General features: G+C 53.6%; 1 pseudogene; it reads left to right on the forward strand.

Annotated features, from left to right (window-relative positions):
* The first annotated feature begins 6,472 nt into the window (after positions 1-6,472).
* Positions 6,473-7,623, forward strand: LOC122479471 (annotated as a pseudogene).
* The last annotated feature ends 1,930 nt before the right edge of the window (positions 7,624-9,553 follow it).

The raw sequence follows: 9,553 nt of genomic DNA on the forward strand, positions 1-9,553 counted from the left end.
GCTATGTTGCTGAGAATGCTTACACACATGTAACCTGGGACTGCTGGGATGTCAAAACTTTGAGAGAAGCCTTTGCCTGTGTAGGTGGAGCAAAACATCCTCCTGTAAGTTCCCATATGCTTGACCTCTCTTTCTGCCAGAGTTGCATCCCCTACATAGAGGACTGGCTGCAGAATTGGTGAGGCCCCGTGTTCAGAAATCATTTAAGAGTTTTACAGCAATGGCAGAGCAGCAGACGAAGCATGGGGCCCTCCTGAGCATGGGTTGCTGTAAGGCTGTACAGACTGCATGCCCAGGAAGTTTGCCCTGCCTCTATATTCTATTTTATCCTGGAGATCTGAAAAACTGGAGAGCAAGGATGCTGTCTCAGCCTTCTGTCTCCCCAGGGCTCAGGGCAGTGCCTGACACCTGCTAGGCTTCTTCAGGTTTCCTGTCATAAGAGTGACTGTTTACTAAGCACTGCCAAAGTTCCATTTCACTGTGCTAAGTGCTCTATGCAAGATATGGAGTGTTTGTAAGATTAGAAGATATGGGGTGTTTGTAATATTAATAGATATGGAGTGTTTGAAATATTCCTGGGTAAAGCACCATTCTTTTTTTACAGTTTTGATTGATTGATTGATTGAAAGAGAGAGAGCAAGGAAGTGCATGGGGGAGGGGCAGGGATCGAGAAAGAATTCCAAGCAGGCTCCACACTGTCAGCATGGAGCCCAACACGGGGCTTGAATTCACCGACCATGAGATCATGATCTCAGCTAAAATCAAGAGTCAGAGAGGCTTAACCGACTGAGCCACACAGGTGCCCCGAGAAAGCACCATTCATATCCACATCTCATAGATGGGGAAACTGAGGCTTAGAGAGGTTAAGCGACTCATTTGAGGTCATAAATCCCCTATAGAAAGAACTAGGATTTAAACATGGGGCGGTTCTCAATTGATTTTGCAATGTCTGCTCATCAACAGTGTTTGGTTGTGGCAACTGGGAGGTGCTACTGGCATCTAGTGAGTAGAGCGCAGAGATGCTGCTGAACCTTCTACAAGGCACAGGACAGCCCCCCACATCACAGAATGATCCACTGTAAAATGTCAATAGCATTGGGGCACCTGGGTGGCTCAGCCGGTTAAGCTACTGACTTTGGCTCAGGTCATGTTCTCATGGTCCGTGAGTTTGAGCCACTCATCCGGGTCTCTGCTGACAGTTCAGAGCCTGGAGCCTGCTTCAGATTCCGTGTCTTCCTCTCTCTCTCTCTCTCTCTCTCTCTCTGTCCCTGCTTTGCTCACGCTCTGTCTCTCTCTCTCAAAAATAAATAAACATTAAAAAAATAAAATGTCAATAGCATTTAAGCTGAGAAACCCTGTACTCACACCAAAACCCATGTTTCCCAAACATAAGACACTTCATCTTATTTTTATTTATACTTTATTAATAAATACTATAATGTATTTATTATTCTTCTTAAATGGACTTTAAATTGATGTGCACCTTAAATGTTTCTGCCCATGAAGCCAAGTGTTTGATGTGTCATAAATTTTTTTCTGACACACATTAAAAATAAATATAAAATTATTAAAAAAACATGTTTGGGTACCACCAAAAATCATCTCACCTACTACTTGTGGTCTGGGGGAACCAAAATTTAGACCCATTTCACTTCTCTTGTAGTTTCCTTTATCTTTTCAGAACAAAAGAATAAAATATATGAAATCAGCATGTTGCCCCAGCACGGCAAGGTGCTAGCCACATTTTGGCTTCTGTTGGAGAAAGTCATCAAGGGGACATGACCTTCAGTTGACCCTGAGCTGGAGGTGGGCAATCGGAGGCTCATCACCCCCTCCCCTGTCCTTGCAATGTATATTCCAAACACTGTTCTGGCACTAGGAGTCTGCTTCAAGGATGCAGCGTTGAGAGAGCGAAAGTGCTGTTAAGACCATCTGGACGATATACTACTGACCTCCGTTTTGGGTTGTGTGTAATATAAACTTGTAAGATTCTGGCAGGCAGGTGCAGAGATCCACTTGCCTTGCAGGGCCCAGGGCAGGCCTTGTAAGTTCCCTTGCTTATTACCCCCACCACCCACCCATCTGGAGACATCTGCCTCCTCCTTTGGTCTCTCCTTGCCCTCTGTATACTGGGGTCCAGTTTTGACTCCCCCCCGCCCCCCAGCCCCCAGGTAGCTCTTAAGGTTTCCAACCAACAGCTTCTGTGTCATCTCTTTTTTCTCAAGGCTAACAGTTGCTAAGAAACATTTTGGAAACCCTAAAAGTCACCAGATGAGGACTATTAACAATCAACGCCTTCGGCCACAACAGTCTAATTTGTGGAGTTGCGTATAGACGGACGCGGGCTCCAAGTCTTGGTGAACAAATCCCCTTTGTAACATCGCTCCTTCCCCTTAATTGTTGGGGAGTATGGTTGCAGGCTCCTTGCTAATTATGCTGCAGACTGACATAATTAAGCCTAGAGCAAACAAGATTCTTCCTTTGATATTAAAAGCGCCTGTGTTGTAAATAATAATGTCATCATCTCTTTCATAGAAAGCACTTTCCTGAAGAGCTGCGTTTTAATTTCAACACATTTGCATGAATTCATTTGGGTAGTGGTGGGGGTGGTCTTTGATGATGATTTTTCATCTTCTATGAATTTGACAGGTGTTTCAATTAGGAAATAAATAACCACCCCCCCCACACACACACGCCGCACCCCTCCCTGCCAGAAACCCTGAGAGAAATGCTTTCTCAACCACATGTCCTAAATGGGGACAAGTTTTCAATAATCACACATCTATTAGGAAGCAGTGACTCTATTTACTGAGTTGACATACCCAGAGGAAAGTGGCTTTCTTCCTTCAAAGAGTAATATGACCCTGATTCTCCCCTTCTTGTACATATTTTTCAAAGGCTTGGGAAACAGGTGTGGGCAATATTCCAGGCCGGAACAACAAGGGAATTTGGTTTGGTTGAAGTTCACAGGGCTAGCAGGTTTAAAGTTTGGGATCTGGCAAATAAGCCATGAAGGGTCGGTCTATCGGGTTGGCTTCTTTCCAAAACAGGCTCCCTGCACTCTCCTTGTGACAAACAGGGGACAGTCTCTTAATTAAAGCCGGGAACAGCAGGCAGAGTGAGTCTCCTCTGAGGACCGGACTCAAATGTTCTGGTGACAGGCAATATTTTACAGAGATTGGAGACAGATTCTAAAATGGACTTTTCTGTCTAGATTTTGTCTCTTTTCATGAAGGTGTTTTCTGTCTGTCTCTCTTTTTTAAAATCAAATTTAGAAGTGTCTGAACACCCCAACTCTTGCGGGAAGGTGTCTGTGACCTACTCTTCTACCAGGTCCTTGCCCTAGGCTCCCAGCTCCAATGCTTGCTGGGAGGTGCCTCGGTGGGGTGTAGTGGGGGTGGCCAGGCAGGAAAATAGAGGTTAGGAGTCTGGCATTCTGCACCCAGCCCTGGCTTTCCCATTTGCTGACCATGTGACCTTGGGACAAAGCCCTTAACCTCTCTGAGCCTCAGCTTCTTGGACCTTGGCAGGCCTGCTGGAACAGTCCTTTCAGGTTCTGATTTAGTGCCTAGATTTAGTGCTTAGACCAATCCCTCTGTGTGGTCCCGACAGCAGAAACTCCATTGTCAGTTCTCCCTTGGTTTCACACCAAGGTCTTGCATAAGAGCTTAATAAGTTAAACAAAACAGCCTATAAATAGTTTTTGAGTGTTTCTCATGCTTCTCGCTGCTGTAGGTGCTGGGAGATGCTGCAGGAGTCAAGGCCCCTTTCTGCCCTGGAATTTACCATTCAATGTGCAGAGACAGGCACAAACCAAATATATAATGTAATGTCGAATGGACAGAGAGTCTAAGGGCCTATTTTAGGAAGGCACTACCTGCAATGGTTAGAACACAGAACTAAGATCACATTTCTTGGGTCAAATGCCAACTGTGTAGCATCCCTTGCTGTGCTACTGTGGGCAACTGGTTTAACTGCTTTGGGCCTCAGTCTCTCCCTCTGTTGTGTGGGCCTGGTAGTATTACCTAGAGATAGAGTTAAATGAGATCAGTCACTCCAGTGGTTTAGCAACTATTCCCAGATTGTCTGTGAGATGCCAGGCACTGCTTTGAGCATCTGTGAGGAGGTGATTTTAGAAGAGACAAGCTTAGTGGGTATGTTGTAAGCATCAAATAAATGTCAGCTATCATTAGCTCTCACACACCAATGCTTGTGTTTGTAGAGGCTCACACAGTGGTGGTGGGTGTGGGTCGACAGACATCCGCACTACCTTATTTTGGAAATCTCATTCCAATGGCTCTGATGCATTTAGACTAAACAATCTCACACCTTGTCCAGGTGGGTTTGGGACATAATACAGCCCTCAATTCAATGAATCTCCCAGGGCTGGCATACTTCTGGATATGCTGGGTCAGTGTCGGCCTGGTTCATTTTTTGCTGGAAAAGGGTCATTCTATGCTAGTCTTTCAGAAGACAGGAGGTGACATTCTTTGAAGAGAAGGCACAATTAATTCTCCAAGCTCCCTGTCATTTTGAGAAAACTTGCCATAGAGTCCAATAACCGCCTCCCCAACCATGCTTTTTCAGTTAAAGAGAACCCACTATGTTATTTTCTATGTGACCCAACTTTTTGATGCTTTGAAAATGAAAATGACCCGAGAAGCCCCTAACTGAAGCCCAATGGGGGGGCTGGGGTGGTGGAGATATCATTTCCCTGCAAACCGCCCAGCTGACTGCAAAGTGTATACTTAGTTAATGCAATTAAAAACAAAACAAAACGCAGGGGCGTGTGGAGATCTAAATTCGGTGTAGCAGCTTTGGTGCAAATCCTGTTTTTGGGGCTATTGGAGTCAAATTCAAGCAGAGGAAAGAAGTGGTAGACATGAGAGAGGGCTGACGGATGGCTGGAATCGGCTGAGTGGACAGGGCAGATTTGGAAATGCTGACGGGCGACGACCGGAGGCTGAAAGCCGAGGAAACAAGGCCGGACTGCGCCACATCGGGTGAGGATGTCTGGGGAGCTCCGTGAGCACAGGGGCCAGCCGTCTCCGGAGAGCCACGCGCGGGCTCCAGGCGCGGGAGGGTGGCTGAAGCTAGGTGTCCAGACCTTGCGCTGCACCGATCTGGGCGTGCAGAGGCGGCGCGGCGGTGTGCCCTCCTGTGGAACGCAAGGGACGCTGCCGCGAGGTCGTAAAGGGACAGAAGTGGCAGGTCCTGGGGCCTGGGAGAGTCCCAAGGAAAGACCTTCCGGCACGTGGGACGTGCCCCTGCCTGGGCCTGGTCTACTGCCTCTCCCTACCCCCTGCGCTTCTTTGACTTCAGTTCCTCCCACGGCCCTCTCCCGGGGGTGCTTACCCCGGGGCCAGTGGCTTGCCACCCCGCCTTCCCAGCACAGCCTCGGTCCTCCGCAAGTCCCGGGGAGTAGAACCATCCCGGACGCGCGCGCCTGGCTAGAGGGCGCAGTCGGGAGAAGGGAAGGGTGAGGCGAGACGGCCCCGGGCACTATGGAGGGGCGATCCTGATCAGACTGTGTCCCAGTCTGCCTTGGAGTGGAAGCCACTTAGTCGGTCCCTACCTAACCCCGCCGAGTCCCCCCTTCCCTGGAGGGCAGATTCGAGTCGCAGCTTCTGCGCACTCACGCCTGAAAAAGCCACAGGCGGAGCCGCCTCTTCGCCCGGAACAGGTCTGAGCCGCGACTCCCTCCCGGAGAGGGCGCGGGAGGTCCCGCAGCCATCCTCTACCTGCTGGGAAACCCGAGCGGTGCCTTCAGCCCCAGTGGCTGCCTAAGCTCCCTCCTCCCCGCCCGCTAGCCTAGCTCAGCTCCGCACGCCCCCCAATTCGCTCCCGTTAGCCCTCCGGAGTCACCTCTTCCGCGTCCCCGCCCCTCTGGAGCTCGCGCCCTTTCAACCCCCTTCCCCCATTCCCTCGTCCCCCTCCCCCTTTCCTCCCGCCTTCCCTTCATCCTACAAGCGTTGCTTGGCTCTCTCCAGGGCACTTGGCGAGCTGGAGAGGTGAGAGGGATAGGGATCCTGAGAGCGGGCGCAGGGCGGCTAGTCCGGAGCCTCCCGCCTAGGCGAGGCGCTGACAGATCGACTCTCCGCTGCTCTCCGCCCTCCACCCCGCCCCGCCTCTCCCCGCCTCTCCCCGCCTGTTCCCGCCTCTCCCCGTAGCCCGCCGGACCCACACCCAGCCCTTGTCCCCACTCATCCTCCCCGCGCCCGGGTGGGCGCGCTCCTCCCCGCCCGGTCCCTCCCCCTCGGCGCGCAGCGCGCGGCGGGCGGGAGGCGAACGCTGGCTGAGCCCAGTGCAGTGACCTCCCACCGCTGAGCGGCCCGCGCAGCTCCCTGCCTGTCCGGCCCGCGGCGGCTCGCAGCCCCCGGCAGCAGCCTCGGCAGCTTCGGCCGCACCTCAAGAGGCGGCTGCAGCGGCTCTAGCGGCGGCCGAGCGACCGAGCCCAGGCTGGGAGACATGATTTCGTCGCGTCCCACGGCTTCTCCTCGGCTGCTTCCTCACCGAGCTGTGCGCCCGCGTGTGCCGCGCGCAGGAGCGAGCGGGGCACGGGCAGCTGGCGCAGCTGGAGGCGTGGTAGTACTGGCGGAGGTGGGGGGAGGGCAACTGCTCCGGGGCCACCTCGGGAGAGGCCGGCGAGGACCCGGGGGTCTCGGACGAGCCACCTACCAGAGCGTCCACGCCGGACTTCTACCGGGGCTACTTCGATGTCATGGGCCAGTGGAACCAGCGGTTCACTCGGGCGACTTCATCTTCTGCTGCGGGACTTGTGACTTCCGGTTCTGCTGTACATTTAAGCGGCGACTGAGCCACAGCACCTGCACCAACTACGACACTCCGCTGTGGCTCAACACCCGCAAGGCCCCGCGATCAAGGACGACTCCCCACACCACCCCACGAAGGACAAGACCACCCTGATCCTTTACATCATCTGCGGGTGGGACGTCATGGTGCTTGTCGGCATCTTCACCAAGCGGGGGCTGGAGAAAGCGCACCGGCGGCAAAGGGAGCACGTGTCCAGGTGGGCTGCAACCCCTCCCCCCTCCCCTCCAGGCGCCGCTCTCCCTCCTCTTCCCTCTCCACCTTTGCTTGCGCAATGGCGCTTCCCCCACCCCCCGTATCTCCGCTGGAGGAGGTCGCCCAGGAAGCCAACTTGGGCTCCCAGCTCGGAGAGGGGGCGCTGGGCTCCGCACAGGTGTGGACTCGAGCGCGTGTGTGTATGTCTCTGCCCTCCTCCTTCACCCTCTCGCCGCCCCCTCCCGCCTAGGATTGAAGCGCATCTGAGATACACACACACAGCCCGGAAGCCCACGGCCCCGGAGTCTTGGGTTTTGGTGAAGGGTCGACCCCTCGTATTCCAGTTGCTAGGTTCTAGGTAAACAGGGCAGGCGGGCCCAAAGGGAAGAGCGGCTTGTGTAAGGGAGGGAAGGAGTGTGTGCCGCCTGCAACACGTAAGGCTCGCGAAGAAGAGGCGAGGGAGGTAGAGAGAGAGGGGAGGGCGAGAACAAAAGCCTTGCCTGGAGCGGCCGCCTCTCTCTCCCTGAGCTGCCAGGTCCCTGGAATTGGGACCTTGGTTGCCTTCCTGTCTTTCCTGACCCCTCCCTGCTTTCCGCTGGCGCCACTTCTCCCCTCCCGGACTCCATGGGCGGGAGCCCCCCTGATTCCTCAACTTTCCAGTTTGCTTTATTCATTATGCAAGTCCCAGCGGGAGCGAGTTGCAGCAGATGGGAGAAGGCATTTGGGGATTAATGGAGCGATTTGCCTTTTGCTTTTTTTTTTTTACGTTTATTTATTATTGAGAGACAGAGACAGAGCATGAGCAGGGGAGGGGCATAGAAAGGGGGAGACACAGAATCCGAAGCAGGTTCCAGGCTCTGAGCTGTCAGCACAGAGCCCCCACGCGGGGCTCGAACTCAAAAACCGCGAGATCATGACCTGAGCCCAAGTCGGTTGTTCAACCAACTGAGCCACCCAGGCGCCCCTGCTTTTGCTTTTTAAAAAAAGTGTCTGAATTGATTCGCACGACCCAGTAACTCTGGAGGCAGAGGACGCAACCACAGGGAAGCATCCCCCAGACGCGTCGCAGGCCAGGGTTGGCGTGAGGTCTGGGCGGGCGGGGTTGGCGAGCGACTGGCGGTCTTGGAACAGGTGGATGGCTGGGTGCTAGCTAGCTCGATCTGGCCGAGTGTGGGCAGCGGGGTCGCCATGTGTCCCCCTACCCTCCCTACACACACACACCCTCCCCACACCTCCGGCGGGGGCCCATGTGTGCTCGTGTGAATGAGCTCCGTGCGCCTGCCTAAAAAATCTGAAAGAGACCCACCCAAAACAGGCGAAGCAACATTACCACCTCACTAGTCATTATTTTCTATTTATACGCAGAATATCCGATGATTCCCGCCCCCCCCCCCCCCCAGAGGAGAGGGATTTGGGGCAAGAGGTGAGGAAGTTCCTCTTGGTTTGGGTCAGCAGGGAGGTGTGGGTGGATGTTGGGGTCTTGAAGCACAAAAGTTAGCTTCAAGGGATTCAGGATACTCTGACCAACTGAGAGAGTAACACGCTGGCCCCGCGCACCTCCTGCACCCTCAAGATGCCCTGTCGCCAGCCCCACAGGCCAGTTTCACTTCCCCGCAGTCCCCACCAGTCCCTGTAGCTTAACACAGGGTCTGTGTTAAGGCGAAGGAAGAGTACCAAGGCAGGACTTCGGCAGACGGGTGTCGCCTTGGTAGGGAGAGAGTCCCCCAGGGATAGGTAGGCTCCCTTGCAGATTCGTATTAATTCCTCTGCTGAAGTATATCCCCTGAGCCTTTCTTGCAAACCAGCGTTTCCAGGAGTCCTCCTGGGTGTTTGGGTGGGGGGTGGAGGAGGGTAGGAAAGGTGGGGAGGTTCGAGTGGAGTTAAGGGTGGGCGGCTCCCTTTGGCCTGTCGCAGGGGGCGGGGGGGGGGGGGGGGAGGTGATGTGTGATCTTCAGGCTCTGTGTGATCTGGGTATTCCTGTTGAGACAGCGCTCCACCGCCGACCTCACGGCCCAGGAGGGACTCATGTTCCTGTCCTGCCACCTTGAAGCTCTGTCTGGAGAAAAAGAATCCCCCCAGGGGTTGCAGCCACTTTTGCAAGGACCACAAAGGGCTGCTTGGGGGTGGGATCTCGGGGCACCCAGTCCTCTGATAACAGAGCCTGGACACAAGACTCTCCCTGGACACAGTTTGGGAATTCCAGAATGCGGTGGAAGTACATTCTCTTGAAGAGAAAGGATAGTTGGTTTTTATTGGCAGTTTCCCCGGTGTGGTTTTTGACCCCAGCTGCTGTTTATCACCTGGAGTGCTTTAAAAAAACAAAAACAAAAACAAAACATGTTGCTAGGGGCCCCGCCCTAGGTAATTTAGATCAGAATCTCTAGGGTTGCTGAGTCTGTATACTTCTGTAAAGCTCTCTAGGCTTTCCAGTGTGTAGCCAGTTACTATTACAGAAAAGGAAGGAACATTTGTCAAGCACAGCACTAGAGGTGTGTGTGTCTGTGTGTGTGTGTACTCGCATGCGTGA

Source organism: Prionailurus bengalensis, chromosome C1 (genome assembly GCF_016509475.1).
Source record: "Prionailurus bengalensis isolate Pbe53 chromosome C1, Fcat_Pben_1.1_paternal_pri, whole genome shotgun sequence".
In the NCBI taxonomy this organism is placed as follows: Eukaryota; Metazoa; Chordata; class Mammalia; order Carnivora; family Felidae; genus Prionailurus; species Prionailurus bengalensis.